This window comes from Schistocerca serialis, chromosome 4 (genome assembly GCF_023864345.2).
Source record: "Schistocerca serialis cubense isolate TAMUIC-IGC-003099 chromosome 4, iqSchSeri2.2, whole genome shotgun sequence".
In the NCBI taxonomy this organism is placed as follows: domain Eukaryota; kingdom Metazoa; phylum Arthropoda; class Insecta; order Orthoptera; family Acrididae; genus Schistocerca; species Schistocerca serialis.
In genome coordinates, this window is record NC_064641.1 from 947,833,482 (window position 1) to 947,857,337 (window position 23,856).

A 23,856-nucleotide genomic window follows, 5' to 3' on the forward strand; every position below is an offset into this window, starting at 1 on the left:
CGCAATAGATGCTCACATCAGCCACCGCTCAACTTCATCACAACTGCTACCACCCTAGCTAAGATCCTGGCAATAGAAAAACACATCAGCCACCGGTCCACCTCCTCACAACTGCTTGCACCCTGGCCCAAGTCCTGGCAATAGATGCTCACATCAGCCTCCACTTCACTTCCTCACAACTGCTCCCACCCTGGCCCAGGTCCTGGCAATAGACACGCACATCAGCCACCGCTCCACCTCCTCACAACTGCTGCCACCTTGGCCAAGGTCCTGGCAATTGACGCTCACAGCAGCCACCGCTCCACCTCCTCACAACTGCTGCCACCATGGCCACGTCCTGGCAATAGACACACACATCAGCCACCGCTCCACCTCCTCAAAACTGCTCATACCATGTCCCAGGTCCTGGCAATAGACGCTCACATCAGTCACCGCTCCATCTCCTAACAACTGCTGAGACCCTGGCCACATCCTGGCAATAGACACACACATCAGCCACTGCTCCAACTCCACACAACTGCTGCCACCCTGGCCACGTCCTGACAATAGACACACACATCAGCCACCGCTCCACCTCCTCACAACTGCTCATACCCTGGCCCAGGTCCTGGCAATAGACACTCACATCAGCCACCGCTCACCTTCCTCACAACTGCTGCCACCCTGGGCCAGGTCCTCGCAATAGTCGCTCACATCAGCTACCCCTCCACCTCTTCACAACTGCTGCCGCCTGGCCCAACTCCTCGCAATAGATGCTCACATCAGCCACCGCTCAACTTCATCACAACTGCTACCACCCTAGCTCAGATCCTGGCAATAGAAACACACATCAGCCACCGGTCCACCTCCTCACAACTGCTGCCACCCTGGCCCAAGTCCTGCCAATAGATGCTCACATCAGCCACCGCTCCACCGCCTCACATCTGCTGCCACCCTATCCCAGGTCCTGGCAATAGTCGCTCACATCAGCTACCCCTCCACCTCCTCACAACTGCTGCCACCCTGGCCCAAGTCCTGGCAATAGATGCTCACATCAGCCACCGCTCAACCTCATCACAACTGCTACCACCCTAGCCCAGCTCCTAGCAATGCAAACACACATCAGCCACCAGTCCACCTCCTCACAACTGCTGCCACCCTGGCACAAGTCGTGGCAACAGATGCTCACGTCAGCCACCGCTCCACCTCCACACAATTGCTGCCACCCTATCCCAGGTCCTGGCAATAGACGTTCACATCAGCCACCGCTCCACCTCCTCACAACTGCTGCCACCCTGGCCCAGGTCCTGGCAATAGAAGCTCACATCAGCCACCGCTCCACCTCCTCACCAATGCTGCCACCCTGGTGCAAGTGCTAGCAATAGATCATCACATCAGCCACCGCACCACTTCCTCACAACTGCTGTCACCCTGGCCCAGGTCCTGGCAATGGACACACACATCGGCCACCGCTTCACCTCCTCACAACTGTTCCCACCCTGGCCCAAGTCCTGGCAATAGATGCTCACGTCATCCACCGCTCCACTTCCTCACAACTGCTGCCACCCTGGCCCAGGTCCTGGCAATAGTCGCTCACATCAGCCACCGCTCCACCTCCTCACAACTGCTACCACCCTAGCCCAGGTCCTGGCAATAGAAACACACATCAGCCACCGCTCCACCTCCTCACAACTGCTGCCACCCTGGCTCAAGTCCTGGCAATGGATGCTCACATCAGCCACCGCTTCACCTCCTCACAACTGGAGCCACCCTGGCCCAGGTCCTGTCAATAGACGCTCACATCAGCCACTGCTACACCTCCTCACAACTGCTGCCACCTTGGCCCAGGTCCTGGCAATAGTCGCTCACATCAGCCACCGCTCCACCTCCTCACAACTGCTACCACCCTAGCCCAGGTCCTGGCAATAGAAACACACATCACCCACCGCTCCACCTCCTCACAACTGCTGCCACCCTGGCCCAAGTCCTGCCAAAAGATGCTCACATCAGCCACCGCTCCACCGCCTCACATCTGCTGCCACCCTATCCCAGGTCCTGGCAATAGTCGCTCACATCAGCCAGCCCTCCACCTCCTCACAACTGCTGCCACCCTGGCCCAAGTCCTGGCAATAGATGCTCACATCATCCACCGCTCCACTTCCTCACAACTGCTGCCATCCTGGCCCAGGTCCTGGCAATAGTCGCTCACATCAGCCACCGCTCCACCTCCTCACAACTGCTACCACCCTAGCCAAGGTCCTGGCAATAGAAACACACATCACCCACCGCTCCACCTCCTTACCACTGCTGCCACCCTGGTCCATGTCCTAGCAATAGATCATCACATCAGCCACCGCTCCACTTCCTCACAACTGCTGTCACCCTCGCCCAGGTCCTACCAATAGACACACACATCGGCCACCGCTCCACCTCCTCACAACTGCTCAACCCTGGCCCAAGTCCTCGCAATAGATGCTCACATCATCCACCGCTCCACCTCCTCACAACTGCTGCCACCCTGGCCCAGGTCCTGGCAATGGACGCTCACATCAGCCACCACTCCACCTCCTCACAACTACTCCCACACTGGCCCAGGTCCTGGCAATAGACGCTCACATCAGCCGCCGCTCAACCACCTCACAACTGCTACCATCCTAGCCCACGTCCTGGCAATAGAAACACACATCAGCCACCGTTCCACCTCCTCACAACTGCAGCCACCCTGGCCAAAATCCTGGCAATAGATGCTCACATCAGCCTCCACTTCACTTCCTCACAACTGCTCCCACCCTGGCCCAGGTCCTGGCAATAGACACACACATCAGCCACCGCTCCACCTCCTCACAACTGCAGCCACCTTGGCCAAGGTCCTGGCAATTGACGCTCACAGAAGCCACCGCTCCACCTCCTCACAACTGCTGCCACCCTGGCCACGTCCTGGCAATAGACACACACATCAGCCACCGCTCCACCTCCTCACAACTGCTCATACCCTGGCCCAGGTCCCGGCAATAGACACTCACATCAGCCACCGCTCACCTTCCTCACAACTGCTGCCACCCTGGGCCAGGTCCTCGCAATATTCGCTCACATCAGCTACCCCTCCACCTCTTCACAACTGCAGCCACCCTGGCCCAAAGCCTCGCAATGGATGCTCACCTCAGCCACCACTCAACTTCATCACAACTGCTACCACCTTAGTTCAGATCCTGGCAATAGAGACACACATCAGCCACTGGTGCACCTCCTCACAACTCCTGCCACCCTGGCCCAAGTCCTGGCAATAGATGCTCACATCAGCAACCGCTCCACCTCCTCACAACTGCTGCCACCCTGGCCCAGGTCCTGGCAATGGACGCTCACATCAACCAACACTCCAACTCCTCACCACTGCTGCCAGCCTGGCCAAAGTCCTGGCAATAGATGCACACATCAGCCACCACTCCACCTCCTCTCAACTGCTGCCACCCTGGCCCATGTACTGGTAATAGATGCTCACATCAGCCACCGCTCCACTTCCTCACAACTGCTGCCACCCTATCCCAGGTCCTGGCAATAGTCGCTCACATCAGCCAGCCCTCCACCTCCTCACAACTGCTGCCACCCTGGCCCAGGAACTGGCAATAGACGCTCAAATCAGCCACTGCTCCACCTCCTCACAACTGCTGCCACCCTGGCCCAAGTCCGGGCAATAGACGCTCACATCAGCCACCGCTCCACCTCCTCACAACTGCTGCCACCATGGCCCAGGAACTGGCAATAGACGCTCACATCAGCCACCGCTCCACCTCCTCACAACTGCTGCCACCATGTCCCAAGGCCTGGCAATAGACGCTCACATCAGCCACCGCTCCACCTCCTCAAAACTGCTGCCACCCTGGCGCAAGTCCTCGCAATAGATGCTCACATCAGCCACCGCTCCACCTCCTCACAACTGCTGCCACCCTGGCCCATGTCCTAGCAATAGACGCTCACATCAGCCAACACTCCACCTCCTCACCACTGCTGCCAGCCTGGCCCAAGCCCTGGCAATATATCCTCACATCAGTAACCGCTCCACTTCCTCACAACTGCTGTCAGCCTTGCTCAGGTCCTGGCAATAGACACACACATCAGCCACCACTCTAACTCCTCATAACTGCTCCCACCCTGGCCCAAGACCTGGCAATAAACGCTCACATCAGCCACCGCTCCACTTCCTCACAACTGCTGCCACCCTGGCCTAATTCCTGGCAATAGTCGCTCACATCAGCCACCCCTCCACCTCTTCACAACTTCTGCCACCCTGGCCCAAGTCCTCGCAATAGATGCTCACATCTGCCACCGCTCAACCTCATCACAACTGTTACCACCCTAGCTCAGATCCTGGCAATAGAAACACACATCAGCCACTGATCCACCTCCTCACAACTGCTGCCACCCTGGATCAAGTCCTGGCAATAGATGCTCACATCAGCCACCGTTCCACCTCCTCACAACTGCTGCCACCCTGGCCCAGGTCCTGGCAATAGACCCTCACATCAGCCACTGCTCCACCTCCTAAGAACTGCTGCAACCCTGGCCCAAGACCTCGCAATAGATGCTCACATCAGCCACCGTTCCACCTCCTTACAACTGCTGCCACCCTGGCCGGCGTCCTGCCATTAGATGCTCACATCAGCCTCCGCTCCACCTCCTCACAACTGCTGCCACCCTGGACCATGTCCTGGCATTAGATGCTCACAACAGCCACCGCTCCACTTCCTCACAACTGCTGCCACCCTATCCCAGGTCCTGGCAACAGTCGCTCACATCAGCTATCCCACCACCTCCTCACAACTGCTATCACCCTGGCCCAAGTCCTGGCAAAAGATGCTCACATCAGCCACCGCTCCACCTCCTCGCCACTGCTGCAACCCTGGCCCAGATCCTGACAATAGACGCTCATATCAGCCACCGCTCCATCTCCTCACAACTGCTGCCACCCTGGCCCAGGTCCTGGCAACAGACACACATATCAGCCACCGCTCTACCTCCTCACAACTGCTGCCACCCTGGCCCAAGGCCCTACAATACATGCTCACATCAGCCATCGCTCCACCTCCTTGCAACTGCTGCCACCCTGGCCCAGGTCCTGGCATAAACGCTCACATCAGCCACCGCTCCACCTCCTCACCACTGCTGCCACCCTGGCCAAAGTCCTGGCAATAGATCCTCACATCAGCCACCGCTCCACTTCCTCACAACTGCTGTCACCCTGGCTCAGGTCCTGGCAATAGACACCCACATCAACCACTGTTTCTCCACCTCACAACTGCTCCCACCCTGGCCGAAGTCCTGGCAATAGATGCTCACATCGGCCACCGCTCCACTTCCTCACAACTGCTGCCACCTTGGCCCAGGTTCTGGCAATAGTCGCTCACATCAGCCACCGCTCCACCTCCTCACAACTGCTCATACCCTGGCCCAGGTCCTGGCAATACACACTCACATCAGCCACCGCTCACCTTCCTCACAACTGCTGCCACCCTGGGCCAGGTCCTCGCAATAGTCGCTCACATCAGCCACCCCTCCACCTCTTCACAACTGCTGCCTCCCTGGCCCAAATCCTCGCAATAGATGCTCACATCAGCCACCGCTCAACTTCATCACAACTCCTACCACCTTAGTTCAGATCCTGGCAATAGAGACACACATCAGCCACCGGTCCACCTCCTCACAACTCCTGCCACCCTGGCCCAAGTCCTGGCACTAGATGCTCACATCAGCCACCGCTCCACCTCCTCACAACTGCTGCCACCCTGGCTCAGGACCTGGCAATAGACGCTCACATCAACCAACACTCCAACTCCTCACCACTGCTGCCAGCCTGGCCAAAGTCCTGGCAATAGATGCTCACATCAGCCACCACTCCACCTCCTCACAACTGCTGCCACCCTGGCCCAGGTACTGGTAATAGATGCTCACATCAGCCACCGCTCCACTTCCTCACAACTGCTGCCACCCTATCCCAGGTCCTGGCAATAGTCGCTCACATCAGCCAGCCCTCCACCTCCTCACAACTGCTGCCACCCTGGCCCAGGAACTGGCAATAGACGCTCAAATCAGCCACCGCTCCACCTCCTCACAACTGCTGCCACCCTGGCCCAAGTCCGGGCGATAGACGCTCACATCAGCCACCGCTCCACCTCCTCACAACTGCTGCCACCATGGCCCAGGAACTGGCAATAGACGCTCACATCAGCCACCGCTCCACCTCCTCACAACTGCTGCCACCATGGCCCAAGGCCTGGCAATAGACGCTCACATCAGCCACTGCTCCACCTTCTCGCAACTGCTGCCACCCTGGCCCAAGTCCTGGAAATATATGCTCACATCAGCCACCCCTCCACCTCCTCACCACTGCTGCCAGCCTGGCCCAAGCCCTGGCAATATATCCACACATCAGACACCGCTCCACTTCCTCACAACTGCTGTCACCCTTGCCCAGGTCCTGGCAATAGACACACACATCAGCCACCGCTCCAACTCCTCATAACTGCTCCCACTCTGGCCCAAGACCTGGCAATAGACGCTCACATCAGCCACCGCTCCACTTCCTCACAACTGCTGCCACCCTCGCCTAATTCCTGGCAATAGTCGCTCACATCAGCCACCCCTCCACCTCTTCACAACTGCTGCCACCCTGGCCCAAGTCCTCGCAATAGATGCTCACATCTGCCACCGCTCAACCTCATCACAACTGCTACCACCCTAGCTCAGATCTTGGCAATAGAAACACACATCAGCCACTGATCCACCTCCTCACAACTGCTGCCACCCTGGATCAAGTCCTGGCAATAGATGCTCACATCAGCCACCATTCCACCTCCTCACAACTGCTGCCACACTGGCCCAGGTCCTGGCAACAGACACACACATCAGCCACCGCTCTACCTCCTCACAACTGCTGCCACCCTGGCCCAAGGCCCGGCAATACATGCTCACATCAGCCATCGCTCCACCTCCTTACAACTGCTGCCACCCTGGCCCAGGTCCCGGCAATAGACGCTCACATCAGCCACCGCTGCACCTCCTCACCACTGCTGCCACCCTGGCCCAAGTCCTGGCAATAGATCCTCACATCAGCCACCGCTCCACTTCCTCACAACTGCTGCCACCTTGGCCCAGGTTCTGGCAATAGTCGCTCACATCAGCCACCGTTGCACCACCTCACATCTGCTGCCACCCTGGCCCAAGTCCTGGCAATAGATGCTCACATCAGCCACCGCTCAACCACCTCACAATTCCTCCACCCTAGCCCAAGTCCTGGCAATAGAAACATACATTAGCCGCCGCCCCACCTCCTCACAGCTGCTCCCAACCTGGCCCAAGTCCTAGTAATAGATGCTCACATTAGCCTCCGCTTCACTTCCTCACAACTGCTGCCACCCTGGCCCAGGTCCTGGCAAGAGACAGACACATCAGCCACTGCTCCACAACCTCACAACTGCTGCCACCCTGGCCCAAGTCCTGGCAATAGATGCTCACATCAGCCATCGCTCCACCTCCTCACAACTGCTGCCACCCTGGCCCATGTCCTGGCAATAGACGCTCACATTAGCCTCCGCTCCACCTCCTCACCACTGCTGCCACCCTGGCCCAAGTCCTGGCAATAGATGCTCACATCAGCCACCACTCCACCTCCTCACAACTGATGACACCCTGGTCCAAGTCCTGGCAATAGATGCTCACATCAGCCACCGCTGCACTCCCTCACAACTGCTCCCACCCTGGCCCAGGCCTGCCAAAAGACACACACATCAGCCACCGCTTTACCTCCTAACAACTGCTCCCACCCTGGCCCAATTCGTGGCAATAATGCTCACATCAGCCACCGCTCCACCTCCTCACAACTGATGCCCCCCTGGCCCAGGTCCTGGCACTAGACGCTCACATGAGCCACCACTCCACCTCCTCACCACTGCTGCCAGCCTGGCCAAAGCCATTGCAATAGATGCTCACATCAGCCACTGCTCCACCTCTTCACAACTGTTGCCACCCTGGCCCAGGTCCTGGCAATAGACACTCACATCAGCCACCGGTCCACCTCCTCATAACTCCTGCCACCCTGGCCCAAGTCCTGGCAATTGATGGTCACATCACCCACTGCTCCACCTCCTCACAACTGCTGCCACCCTGGCCCAGGTCCTGGCAATAGACGCTCACATCAGCCACCGCTCCACCTCCTCACAACTGCTGCCACCCTGGCCCAGGTCCTGGCAAGAGACACACACATCAGCCACCGCTCCACCTCCTCACAACTGCTGCCACCCTGGCCAAGTCCTGGCAATAGATGCTCACATCAGCCATCGCTCCACCTCCTCACAACTGCTGCCACCCAGGCCCAGGTCCGGGCAATAGACGCTCACATCAGCCACCGCACCAATTCCTCACCACCGCTGCCACCCTGGCCTAATCCTGGCAATAGATCCTCACATCAGCCACCGCTCCACTTCCTCACAACTGCTGTCTCGCTGGCCCTGGCCTGCCAATAGACACACACATCAGCCACCGCTTCACCTCCTCACAACTGCTCCCACCCTGGCCCAAATCGTGGCAATAGATGCTCACATCAGCCACCGCTCAACCACCTCACAACTGCTACCACCCTAGCCCAGGTCCTGGCAATAGAAACACACATCAGCCACCGATCCACCTCCTCACAACTGCTGCCACCCTGGCCCAAGTCCTAGCAATAGATGCTCACATCGGCCACCGCTCCACTTCCTCACAACTGCTGCCACCCTATCCCAGGTCCTGGCAATAGTCGCTCACATCAGCTATCCCACCACCTCCTCACATCTGCTGCCACCCTGGCCCAAGTCCTGGCAATAGGTGCTCACATCAGCCACTGCTCCATCTCCTCACAACTGCTGCCACCCTGGCCCAGGTCCTGGCAATAGTGGCTCACTTCTGCCACCGCTCCACCTCCTCACAACTGCTGCCACCCTGGCCCAAGTCCTGGCAATAGATGCTCACATCAGCCACCGCTCCACCTCCTCACAACTGCTACCACCATGGCCCAAGGCCTGGCAATAGATGCTCACATCAGGCACCGCTCCACCTCCTCACAACTGCTGCCACCCTGGCCCAGGTCGTGGCAATAGACGCTCACATCAGCCACCACTCCACCTCCTCACCACTGCTGCCAGCCTGGCCAAAGTCATGAAATAGATGCTCACATCAGCCACCACTCCACCTCCTCACAACTGCTGCCACCCTGGCCTAATTCCTGTCAATAGATGCTCACATCAGCCACTGCTCAACCATCTCACAACTGCTACCACCCTAGCCCAGGTCCTGGCAATAGAAACACACATCAGCCACCGCTCCATCTCCTCACAACTGCTGCCACCCTGGCCCAAGTCCTGGCAATAGATGCTCACATCAGCCACCGCTCCACCTCCTCACAACTGCTGCCACCCTGGCCCAGGTCCTGGCAATAGACGCTCACTTCAGCCACCACTCCACCTCCTCACCACTGCTGCCAGGCTGGCCAAAGTCCTGCAATAGATGCTCACATCAGCCACCACTCCACCTCCTCACAACTGCTGCCACCCTGGCCCAGGTACTGGCAATAGATGCTCACATCAGCCACCGCTCCACTTCCTCACAATTGCTGCCACCCTATCCCAGGTCCTGGCAATAGTCGCTCACATCAGCCAGCCCTCCACCTCCTCACAACTGCTGCCACCCTGGCCCAAGTCCTCGCAATAGATGGTCACATCAGCCACTGCTCAACCTCATCACAACTGCTACCACCCTAGCCCAGCTCCTGGTAATAGAAACACACATCAGCCACCAGTCCAACTCCTCACAACTGCTGCTACCCTGGCCCAAGTCCTGGCAATAGATGCTCACATCAGCCACCGCTCAACCACCTTACAACTGCTACCTCCCTAGCCCAGGTCCTTGCAATAGAAACACACATCAGCCACCGTTCCAACTCCTCACAACTGCTGCCACCCTGTCACAAGTGCTGGCAATAGATGCCCACATCAGCCTCCGCTTCACTTCCTCACAACTTCTCCCACCCTGGCCCAGGTCCTGGCAATAGACACACACATCAGCCACCGCTCCACCTCCTCACAAATGCTGCCTCCTTGGCCTAGGTCCTGGCAATAGACGCTCACAGCCGCCACCGCTCCACCTCCTCACAACTGCTGCCACCCTTGCCCAGTTCCTGGCAATAGACACACACATCAGCCACCGAACCACCTCCTCACAACTGCTACCACACTGGCCCAGGTCCTGGCAATAGACGCTCACATCAGCCACCGCTCCTTCTCCTCACAACTGCTGCCACCCTGGCCCAGGTCCTGGCAATAGACACACACATCAGCCACCGCTCCACTTCCTCACAACTGCTCCCACCCTGGCCCAGGCCTGCCAAAAGACACACACATCAGCCACCGCTTCACCTCCTCACAACTGCTCCCACCCTGGCCCAATTCGTGGCAATAATGCTCACATCAGCCACCGCTCCACCTCCTCACAACTTCTGCCACCCTGGCCCAGGTCCTGGCACTAAACGCTCACATCAGCCACCACTCCACCTCCTCACCACTGCTGCCAGCCTGGCCAAAGGCCTGGCAATAGATGCTCACATCAGCCACCGCTCACCCTCTTCACAACTGCTGCCACCCTGGCCCAGGTCCTGGCAATAGACACACACATCAGCCACCGGTCCACCTCCTCATAACTCCTGCCACACTGGCCCAAGTCCTGGCAATTGATGGTCACATCACCCACTGCTCCACCTCCTCACAACTGCTGCCACCCTGGCCCAGGTCCTGGCAATAGACCCACACATCAGCCACCGCACCACCTCCTCACAACTGCTGCCACACTGGCCCAGGTCCTGGCAATAGACGCTCACATCAGCCACCGCTCCACCTCCTCACAACTGCTGCCAGCCTGGCCCAAGTCCTGGCAATATATCCTCACATCAGGCACCGCTCCACTTCCTCACAACTGCTGTCACCCTTGCCCAGGTCCTGGCAATAGACACACACATCAGCCAACGCTCCAGCTCCCCATAACTGCTCCCATCCTGGCCCAAGACCTGGCAATAGACACTCACATCAGCCACCGCTCCATTTCCTCAGAACTGCTGCCACCCTGGCCTAGGTCCTGGCAATAGTCGCTCACATCAGCTACCCCTCCACCTCTTCACAACTGCTGCCGCCCTGGCCCAAGTCCTCGCAATAGATGCTCACATCTGCCACCCCTCAACCTCATCACAACTGCTACCACCCTAGCTCAGATCCAGGCAATGGAAACACACATCAGCCACCAATCCACCTCCTCTCAACTGCTGCCACCCTGGCCCAAGTCCTGGCAATAGATGCTCACATCAGCCACCGCTCCACCTCCTCACAACTGATGCCACCCTGGCCCAGGTCCTGGCAATAGACGCTCACATCAGCCACCGCTCCACCTCCTCACAACTGCTGCCACCCTGGCCCAAGTCCTGGCAATAGATGGTCACATCAGCCACTGCTCAACCTCATCACAACTGCTACCACCCTAGCCCACCTCCTGGTAATAGAAACACACATCAGCCACCAGTCCACGTCCTCACAACTGCTGCTACCCTGGCCCAAATCCTGGCAATAGATGCTCACATCAGCCACCGCTCCACCTCCCACAACTGCTGCCACCCTGGCCCAGGTCCTGGCAATAGACGCTCACATCAGCCACCGCTCCACCTCCTCACCACTGCTGCCACCCTGGTCCATGTCCTGGCAATAGATCATCACATCAGCCACCGCTCCACTTCCTTACAACTGCTGCCACCCTGGCCCAGGACCTGGCAATAGTAATTCACATCAGCTACCGCTTGACCTCCTCACAACTGCTCCCACACTGGCCCAGGTCCTGGCAATAGACGCTCACATCAGCCACCGCACAACCACCTTACAATTGCTACCTCCCTAGCCCAGGTCCTGGCAATAGAAACACACATCAGCCACCGTTCCACCTCCTCACAACTGCTGCCACCCTGTCACAAGTGCTGGCAATAGATGCTCACATCAGCCTCCGTTTCACTTCCTCACTACTGCTCCCACCCCGGCCCAGGTCCTGGCAATAGACACACACATCAGCCACCGCTCCACCTACTCACAACTGCTGCCTCCTTGGCCTAGGTCCTGGCAATAGACGCTCACAGCCGCCACCGCTCCACCTCCTCACAACTGCTGCCACCCTGGCCTGGGTCCTGGCAATAGACACACACATCAGCCACCGCACCACCTCCTCACAACTGCTGCCACACTGGCCCAGCTCCTGGCAATAGACGCTCACATCAGCCACCGATCCACCTCCACACAACTGCTGCCAGCCTGGCCCAAGTCCTGGCAATATATCCTCACATCAGGCACCGCTCCACTTCCTCACAACTGCTGTCAACCTTGCCCAGGTCCTGGCAATAGACACACACATCAGCCAACGCTCCAGCTCCTCATAACTGCTCCCATCCTGGCCCAAGACCTGGCAATAGACACTCACATCAGCCACCGCTCCATTTCCTCAGAACTGCTGCCACCCTGGCCTAGGTCCTGCCAATAGTCGGTCACATCAGCTACCCCTCCACCTCTTCACAACTGCTGCCACCCTGGCCCAAGTCCTCGCAATAGATGCTCACATCAGCCACCGCTCCACCTCCTCACAACTGATGCCACCCTGGCCCAGGTCCTGGCAATAGACGCTCACATCAGCCACCGCTCCACCTCCTCACCACTGCTGCCACCTTGGTCCAAGTCCTGGCAATAGATCATCACATCAGCCACCGCTCCACTTCCTCACAACTGCTGTCACCCTGGCCCAGATCCTGGCAATAGACACACACATCAGCCACCGCTTCACCTCCTCACAACTCTTCCCACCCTGGCCCAAGTCCTGGCAATAGATGATCACATCTTCCACCGCTCCACTTCCTTACAACTGCTGCCACCCTGGCGCAGGACCTGGCAATAGTCAATCACATCAGCCACCGCTCCACCTCCTCACAACTGCTCCCACACTGGCCCAGGTCCTGGCAATAGACGCTCACATCAGCCACCGCTCAACCACCTTACAACTGCTACCTCCCTAGCCCAGGTTCTGGCAATAGAAACACACATCAGCCACCGTTCCACCTCCTCACAACTGCTGCCACCCTGTCACAAGTGCTGGCAATAGATGCTCACATCAGCCTCCGCTTCACTTCCTCACAACTGCTCCCACACTGGCCCAGGTCCTGGCAATAGACACACACATCAGCCACCGCTCCACCTCCTCACAACTGCTGCCTCTTTGGCCTAGGTCCTGGCAATAGACGCAAACAGCCGCCACCGCTCCACCTCCTCACAACTGCTGCCACCCTGGCCCAGGTCCTGGCAATAGACACACACATCAGCCACCACACCACCTCCTCACAACTGCTGCCACACTGGCCCAGGTCCTGGCAATAGACGCTCACATCAGCCACCGCTCCACCTCCTCACAACTGCTGTCAGCCTGGCCCAAGTCCTGGCAATATATCCTCACATCAGGCACTGCTCCACTTCCTCACAACTGCTGTCACCCTTGCCCAGGTCCTGGCAATAGACACACACATCAGCCAACACTCCAGCTCCTCATAACTGCTCCCATCCTGGCCCAAGACCTGGCCATAGACACTCACATCAGCCACCGCTCCATTTCCTCAGAACTGCTGCCACCCTGGCCTAGGTCCTGGCAACAGTCGCTCACATCAGCTACCCCTCCACCTCTTCACAACTGCTGCCACCCTGGCCCAAGTCCTCGCAATAGATGCTCACATCAGCCACCGTTCCACCTCCTCACAACTGCTGCCACCCTGTCACAAGTGCTGGCAATAGATGCTCACATCAGCCTCCGCTTCACTTCCTCACAACTGCTCCCACCCTGGCCCAGGTCCTGGCAATAGACACACACATCAGCCACCGCTCCACCTCCTCACAACTGCTGCCTCCTTGGCCTAGGTCCAGGCAATAGACGCACACAGCCGCCACCGCTCCACCTCCTCACAACTGCTGCCACCCTGGCCCAGGTCCTGGCAATAGACACACACATCAGCCACCACACCACCTCCTCACAACTGCTGCCACACTGGCCCAGGTCCTGGCAATAGACGCTCACATCAGCCACCGCTCCACCTCCTCACAACTGCTGTCAGCCTGGCCCAAGTCCTGGCAATATATCCTCACATCAGGCACTGCTCCACTTCCTCACAACTGCTGTCACCGTTGCCCAGGTCCTGGCAATAGACACACACATCAGCCAACACTCCAGCTCCTCATAACTGCTCCCATCCTGGCCCAAGACCTGGCAATAGACACTCACATCAGCCACCGCTCCATTTCCTCAGAACTGCTGCCACCCTGGCCTAGGTCCTGGCAACAGTCGCTCACATCAGCTACCCCTCCACCTCTTCACAACTGCTGCCACCCTGGCCCAAGTCCTCGCAATAGATGCTCACATCTGCTACCGCTCAACCTCATCACAACTGCTACCACCCTAGCTCAGATCCTGGCAATGGAAACATACATCAGCCACCGATCCACCTCCTCTCAACTGCTGCCACCCTTGCCCAAGTCCTGGCAATAGATGCTCACATCAGCCACCGCTCCACCTCCTCACAACTGATGCCACCCTGGCCCAGGTCCTGGCAATAGACGCTCACATCAGCCACCGCTCCACCTCCTCACAACTGCTGCCACCCTGGCCCAAGACCTGGCAATAGATGCTCATATCAGCCACCGCTCCACCTCCTTACAACTGCTGCCACCCTGGCCCAAGTCCTGGCAATAGATGCTCACATCAGCCACTGCTCCACCTCCTCACAACTGCTGCCACCCTGGCCCAAGTCCTGGCAATAGATGCTCACATCAGCCACCGCTCCACCTCCTCACAACTGCTGCCACCCTGGCCCAGATCCTGGCAATAGACGCTCACATTAGCCACCACTCCACCTCCTCACCACTGCTGCCAGCCTGGCCAAAGTCCTGGCAATAGATGCTCACATCAGCCACCGCTCCACCGGCTCACAACTGCTGCCACCCTGGCCCATGTCCTGGCATTAGATGCTCACATCAGCCACAGCTCCACTTCCTCACAACTGCTGCCACCCTATCCCAGGTCCTGGCAATAGTCGCTCACATCAGCTACCCCACCACCTCCTCACAACTGCTGCCACCCTTGCCCAAGTCCTGGCAATAGATGCTCACATCAGCCACCGCTCCACCTCCTCACAACTGCTGCTACCCTGGCCCAGGTCCTGGCAATAGACGCTCACATCAGCCACCGCTCCACCTCCTCACAACTGCTGCCATCCTGGCCCAGGTCCTGGCAAGAGACACACACATCAGCCACTGCTCTACCTCCTCGTAACTGCTGCCACCCTGGCCCAAGACCTGGCATTACATGCTCACATTAGCCATCGCTCCACCTCCTCACAACTGCTGCCACCCTGGCCCAAGTACTGGCAATAGATACTCACATCAGCCACCGCCCCAAATCCTCACAACTACTACCACTCTGGCCCAGGTCCTGGCAATAGACGCTCACATCAGCCACCGCTTCAACTCCTCACAACTGTTGCCACCCTGGCCCAAGACCTGGCAATAGATGCTCTCATCAGCCACCGCTCCACCTCCTCACAACTGCTGCCATCCTGGCCCAGGTCTTGGCAATAGACACACACATCAGCCAACGCTCCACATCCTCACAACTGCTGCAACCCTGGCCCAAGTCCTGGCAATAGATGCTCACATCAGCCACAACTCCACTTCCTCACAACTGCTGCCACCCTGGCCCAGGTCCTGGCAATAGACGCTCACATCAGCCACCGCTCCACTTCCTCACAACTGCTGCCACCCTGGCCCAGGTCCTGGCAATAGACACACACATCAGCCACCGCTCCACCTCCTCACAACTGCTGCCACCCTGGCCCAAGTCCTGGCAATAGACACACACATCAGCCACCGCTCCACCTCCTCACAACTGCTGCCACCCTGGCCCAAGTCCTGGCAATAGATGCTCACATCAGCCAGCGCTCCACCTCCTCACAACTGCTGCCACCCTGGCCCAGATCCTGGCAATAGACGCTCACATCAGCCACCGCTCCACCTCCTCACTACTGCTGACACGTTGGCCCAAGTCCTGCAATAGACGCTCACATCAGCCACCGCTCCACTTCCTCACAACTGCTGCCATCCTGACCCAGGTCCTGGCAATAGACGCTCACATCAGCCACCGCTCCACCTCCTCACAACTGCTGCCATCCTGGCCCAGGTCCTGGCAATAGACGCTCACATCAGCTACCACTCCATCTCATTGTGCCTGCTGTCGTCCTGGCCCCGAGTCCTGGCAATAGACGCCCACATCAGCCACTGAGCCTCCTCCAGACAACTTGAAACATATCCTTTAAAAAATTAATTAATCACTGTGCTGATAAACCTCTATGTTATATGATTTTCAAACAGCTCAACAAAACTGAACAAACACAGTCATTACTCTATTTACTTATTCTGGTTAACAATAAACTGACACATAATGTTTTTAGCACAATGCAATCTGACTTTCAAAAATATTAAAAAAAGAATGGCCCTGACTAACAATAACCTATGCCTTTCATGAATCACTTACCTTACAAAAATCTTCGTTACTCAAACTACTGGAATACAGCAAGTGCCACTACTGCCAGCTAATTAAAATCTTCAAGCTACTGAAGGCACTAACTACTGATAGGCATAGTGAGCAAATGAAAGATTTTCATAGAGAACAATCAATATATTTACTGTAATAATCTTCCAAAGTCATAAGATATATATATATAACTTTATAATATCCAGTATTACAAATTTACTCTTTCTGGCGGACACACGTCCAGATCATCCGCTCTTAAAATTCTGCCATCTCTCTCCCCACATCCACCACTGCTGGTGGCTCACCTTCAACTGTGCAACGCTACGCACTGTTCACATTCCATTGACCAACACTACAATAGCAAATATTCCAAGAATACAAAACAGCCACAGGCTGCACTCAGCACAATCAGTAATTATCATACAGAGTGCTATGTGGTGTTCCAACATAAAAACCTAAACAGCCCACATACATAGTCCCCATGCCCCCCCAAAAAATTTTACAAATTGTTTTGGGCAGTGGCCAATGATGATTTGATAAAATTTTTCATAATTACAATAACAAAGATACCAAATGCATACACTTATTGATGCAATGTTGGTCGAAAACAAAAATTGTTCTCATAAAGACAGTCCAGATCATTCATCACAATAGTAATTACAGTTTTCTCTATTTTTTTTTTTTCTCGAAGTCTGAGCAGTGAAAGAAAATGCACACGGAAGTAGTGGATTTCATTGCAGTCTTAAAGAAGTAGTGTCGTACTTCCAACGGAATGACACTGCTTACTCTTGACATGCAGACAGGTAATGGGTGACAACAGAGCAAACCCACAACAGAGGCATTCGAATTTTTGAAGAATGTTGGTAGGTAGGTCATCACAGAGCAGACCCACTGTAGTCCTGGTAGAGATGGCCAGCAGGCATCTGTTGCAGCTGTGCAGGTGCACAATCACCATCGAAGAGTCTTGCGGACAATATAGCAAGTTCATAAACCACTACTTATGCACTCACAAAGTTTTTGGAATTGTCCTTAGAACCAGCAATGCTATTCACCAGTCCCTTGCTGAAATATTAACACATGTGCAAACACTAACAGTCCCAACTTCTCACATATTGTGCATATACTATGACCAACAGAAATGTGTGCACTGAAATGAATATTTATAAGTTACTTAATTTGATGAACGGGTGTCAATTACAATTTTATAACATGAGATTATAATTACAAAGGTACAGAAAATATCATTAAAGACATAATAACACAGATAACATTAGTAGTAATACAGGCTTTACAAAAGAATAGAAATAAACATACACATCAGTGTTACAGTAATTATGAGATAAGTAAATACATAAAAGATCAGAATAGCTTCTGAAAACAAAGTCTAACCATATTTCCAAAGTAAATAACATATTATTAATGCAAATTATATTTGAAGATAACAGTATTCCTCATCATTGTGAATGTAAGTTAGTATTAGAAACATTCTAGCGAAATAACACAAAAGGAAAGGACAGGGTTTGTTTTCAGTGTAACATTTGGTACTGCAGTCCAAAGCAAAACTTCATTCCATAGATCTTTCCTCTTATATCAATATTTGTTCACACACAAGAAAATTCCTATTAAAGCATGATTTCTGTATTTGTACCTTTAGATATTTCTTACCTCATAATTTATTTTCCATTATCTTACCTCATCATTTATTTCCAAGAAAATCCTACCTAAGCCTGGCAATAGACACTTACATCACCCATTGCTCCACCTTCTCACGCATTCTGCTACTCTGGCCCAGCTCCTGTCAATAGACTTTCACATTGGCCACCGCTCCACCTCCCAACACCTGCTGCCATCCTGGGCCAGGTCCTGGCAATAGACGCTCCCATTGGCCACCGCCCCACCTCCTTACAGCTGCTACCGCCCTGTCCCAGGTCCTTGGAATAGGTGCTCACATCGGCTACTGTGCCACCTCCCCACACCGGCTGCCACCCTGGCCCAGGTCATGCCAATAGAATCTCACATCGGCTTCCGTGCCACTGAATTGCTCCTGCTGCCACGGTGGCTCAGGTCCTGGCAATAGACACTCACATCAGTTACGGTACACCTCCACGATACTGCTACCATCCTGGACCAGGTCCTGGTATTAGACCCTAACATCGGCCACCTCCTCCCACCTGCTGCCACCTGGCGATAGACATGAAAATCAGCATCCACGCACCCTCCTTGCCCCTGCTTTCAACCTGGCCCATATCCTAGCAGTAGATGCTCACATGAAATCATGCCAACTTTATTATTTCCATATTCGAAAAAACCAGTAATTACATCATTGTTGTCAAGTTTAGTAAAATACACTCCTGGAAATGGAAAAAAGAACACATTGACACCGGTGTGTCAGACCCACCATACTTGCTCCGGACACTGCGAGAGGGCTGTACAAGCAATGATCACACGCACGGCACAGCGGACACACCAGGAACCGCGGTGTTGGCCGTCGAATGGTGCTAGCTGCGCAGCATTTGTGCACTGCCGCCGTCAGTGTCAGCCAGTTTGCCGTGGCATACGGAGCTCCATCGCAGTCTTTAACACTGGTAGCATGCCGCGACAGCGTGGACGTGAACCGTATGTGCAGTTGACGGACTTTGAGCGAGGGTGTATAGTGGGCATGCGGGAGGCCGGGTGGACGTACCGCCGAATTGCTCAACACATGGGGCGTGAGGTCTCCACAGTACATCGATGTTGTCGCCAGTGGTCGGCGGAAGGTGCACGTGCCCGTCGACCTGGGACCGGACCGCAGCGACGCACGGATGCACGCCAAGACCGTAGGATCCTACGCAGTGCCGTAGGGGACCGCGCCGCCACTTCCCAGCAAATTAGGGACACTGTTGCTCCTGGGGTATCAGCGAGGACCATTCGCAACCGTCTCCATGAAGCTGGGCTACGGTCCCGCACACCGTTATGCCGTCTTCCACTCATGCCCCAACATCGTGCAGCCCGCCTCCAGTGGTGTCGCGACAGGCGTGAATGGAGGGACGAATGGAGACGTGTCGTCTTCAGCGATGAGAGTCGCTTCTGCCTTGGTGCCAATGATGGTCGAATGCGTGTTTGGTGCCGTGCAGGTGAGCGCCACAATCAGGACTGCATACGACCGAGGCACACAGGGCCAACACCCGGCATCATGGTGTGGGGAGCGATCTCCTACACTGGCCGTACACCACTGGTGATCGTCGAGGGGACACTGAATAGTGCACGGTACATCCAAACCGTCATCGAACCCATCGTTCTACCATTCCTAGACCGGCAAGGGAACTTGCTGTTCCAACAGGACAATGCACGTCCGCATGTATCCCGTGCCACCCAACGTGCTCTAGAAGGTGTAAGTCAACTACCCTGGCCAGCAAGATCTCCGGATCTGTCCCCCATTGAGCATGTTTGGGACTGAATGAAGCGTCGTCTCACACGGTCTGCACGTCCAGCACGAACGCTGGTCCAACTGAGGCGCCAGGTGGAAATGGCATGGCAAGCCGTTCCACAGGACTACATCCAGCATCTCTACGATCGTCTCCATGGGAGAATAGCAGCCTGCATTGCTGCGAAAGGTGGATATACACTGTACTAGTGCTGACATTGTGCATGCTCTGTTGCCTGTGTCTATGTGCCTGTGGTTCTGTCAGTGTGATCATGTGATGTATCTGACCCCAGGAATGTGTCAATAAAGTTTCCCCTTCCTGGGACAATGAATTCACGGTGTTCTTATTTCAATTTCCAGGAGTGTAGGTGCATCTCCATCTGAGGCATGCCCACCACTACTTACATTTTGCAGTACTCACCCAATTCCAAAGACTTTACAAAGCAAAAGAATTTACAAAACAAAAGATGAATCATCATTAAAATACATCATTAATTCATAAATAAATCCAGAAACAAATTTAATAATTTGCATTAGATTGCACAATTAATAATATGAATTTTAAGAATCCCACAAATTTAGTAATTTCAATTATTTTTAAAAGTACATATCAACCGGAAGACTATCAACAGGGCTAGTGTGAAAGGCACCATTGGCTAAACAGATACCACAATGATTTATTGGGTTCAAGATAAGCAGTGTGGAAGGGACAGCTGACCCACAAAATTGACAACCATAGTCCAGATGAGACACAACTAATATCTGATAAAGGCAGAGAAGAGTCGAATGATCTGCATCCCATGAGGTGTGAGCAAGGGAGGGAAGGACATTCAGTTTACAAAAACAGCCAACCATCAGAAGGTGAATCTAGAGCAACCATGTAAGCTTATTGTCAAAAAGAAGACCCAAGAAACAGAACTGAGGGACCATGGTTAGGAGTTGGGCATTGAGATAGAGTTCCATATGATTATGTATGTGGATGATTTCTGTATTTGGGCTAGCTCCCATTCGGTGACCTCTGTGGAACAACAGTCCCTGGGTGTCGTCTGGCATGCTTCCACATGCACACACTGGCATGGTTTTCAATTCTCTCCACTTAAGTTGAGGGTGGCACATTTCTGTGAATAAAAATTGGGAGGGGACCCCTATGACCTCAATCATGGAGCATAAGTATGATGTGATGATGCCAAGATGAATAATATGCCTTACCACAATCAAAGAAAACTGTGACAAGATGGCAGCACTGAGGAAAGGTCTGCAGAACTACAGTTTCCAACTGAAGCAGATGATCAATTTGAGACTGTCCCTGCTGAAAGCTGCATCGTTAAGGAGATAAAAGGTCCTGAGATTTGAGGACCCAACTGAGTAACTCGTTGAGTAACACATAACTCACAGGGTACACTGGTCAGACTAATGGCCCAGTAACTATCAGGGACAACAGATCCTCGTTGGGCTTAAGGACAGAAACCACAATACTTTCTATCCATTGAGAGGGGAAAATATCTTGGAGCCAAATACAATTAAACACCTGGAGGAGATATTGTCACTGTGGAAGACTGAGGTGGTGAATCAATTGGTTATGGATGGAATCAGGATCAGGAGCTGAATCATGGGAGGAAAAGACAGTCAAAAGAAGTTCCATTCAGTAAAAGGTTCACCATAGGATTCCACATTATAGGGGTGAAGTGTAAGTGGGAAGCTTGAGCCCACTGTCTCCAGAGGAGGAAGGCAGCTGGATAGGAGGCTGATGCTGATGCTGACACAAAATGGATTGCGAGGTGTTCTATGAGAACTGATGGATCTGACAAAGGCCACCTGGAAAAGCAAAGCCCGTAACAGAAGACTGCTGCTGACGACCTCAGAGGTGCAGAGTGTAGCCCACACCAGTGATGAAGGAACAGAAAAACCTAGGGAAGAGAGAAAGTAATGTAGGACAGATGCCACAAGGTACAACAGTGATTGCAGGTGGCACTGGCAAAGGTTGTACTCCACCATGGAACTGGCCAATGGCAAACAGGGTCTGTTGAGTTGGGAACAGTAATGCCGGCAGCACATAGATCACAACTGACTTCCTCAATACAACCTGGGAGGTATGCAAAGGCCAATCAGCATGATGGAAAGCCCAGCATCTGGAGGTGGGAAGGGAATGAGAGAATCAACGGTAGCCACCGTCATAGGGGTCATCATGTGGCAACCAGTATAAGGGTGGAAAAAAGGGATGGGAAGTGAGCAAAAGATCAATGGCAGAAAAAGTGCCATATACAGCACTAAAATAAGTAGAAAACCATCATTAAGAAAGTACATGTCATGGTCCACAAGAAATTGGTCAATGAGGAGCATCTGGCTAGAGGAAAAAGCACTGCCTGACAAAGGGTGATGGGCATTAAAATCCCCAAGGAGGAAGAAGGGATGGGGAGTTGCTGAATGAGAGCAGTTACAGCAGCAGCTGTAGATGACCTGTCAGAAGGGAGACAGAGATTCCAAACTGCAACGGAAGATTCCAACTGGACCCAAACAGCAACTGCTTCAAATACAGGATGAAGGGAGATCCATGTGATAACAACATCCATAAGGACCACTGTGCAAACACCATCGGAAGTCGTAAAAGGGCCGATTCGGTTCAGACAGAAAGCACGGAACCTGTGAAGAGTTGATGAGTGAGTCTCAAAACAATGAGATTCCTAGAGAATGACACAAGCTACTGACAAAAGGAAACATGAGATTGCAACACTGCGAGGTGATGGTAGTGTCCACTCTGGTCCCCTTGAATAAGCACGGAACAGGGATAAAAATGGGAGGCAAACAGGCTGGAGCCAATCATGCCACCAAGTCACAATCCATCACCACCAAGGATGGGACGACATCCGTGAATAAGGGGTAAGACTCACTCTGTGAGGTGTGGAGGTGGCACCTCTGGAGGAACTGGGTGGCCTTTTCTGGGGCTTATGTTTCTTCTTTTTCTCTTTCATCGGTCGACGCAGACAGGGCAAGGAGGGAGAGAAGACTTCTACAAGATCTTGAGCTGTAAAAGCAGGTGGCCTTGGGGTGTGTAGACTGTGGTTTCCCTGGCCAATTTGTGGTAGCAGGTCTCTGGCCTGGGAGATGGTGGAGGGAGAGGTCCCAGGACAGAGCCCCATCATTGATGGGAGCTGAAGAAGTGGGACATTTCTCCAGCCCGGGATGGGGAGTGGCACGGAAGGAATGGGAACCGCGGGGGAGGGGAGATGAGAGAGGTTGGGCATGTGGTAAGGAGGAGGGAGGAGGGGGAAAGGATGTAACAGAGGCAAAATTAGGTGGTCATATTTCTGACAAGATTCAGTGTAGGATAAATGATCAAGGGACTTACACTCCTGTATCTTCTTTTCCTTCTTATAAAACAGGTAATCGGGTGAGTGTCAAGAGTGAGCTCATGAAAACTAACACATACAGGTGGAGGGAAAAAAGGGCTCCCCTCATGGAGTAAGTGTCCACATTCATCACACAGGTGGTCTGCTGTACACCAGGAAGACAGGTGCCTAAAATGCAAACACCAAAATACCTCATGAATAGCAGGATGATAACACACAACCTTGGCCTCGTCCAGGAGGGTACAACCATCAAATGCCAGAATAAAGTGGCCAACATTCCAGTTTCTACATTTATGTCAACATCTACATAGATACTCCGCAAATCACATTCAAGTGTCTGGCAGAGGATTCATTGAATCAAATTCGCAATTCTCTATTATTCCAATCTCATATAGTGAGCGGAATGAATGAACACCTATACCTTTCCATACGAGCTCTGATTTCCCTCATATTGTC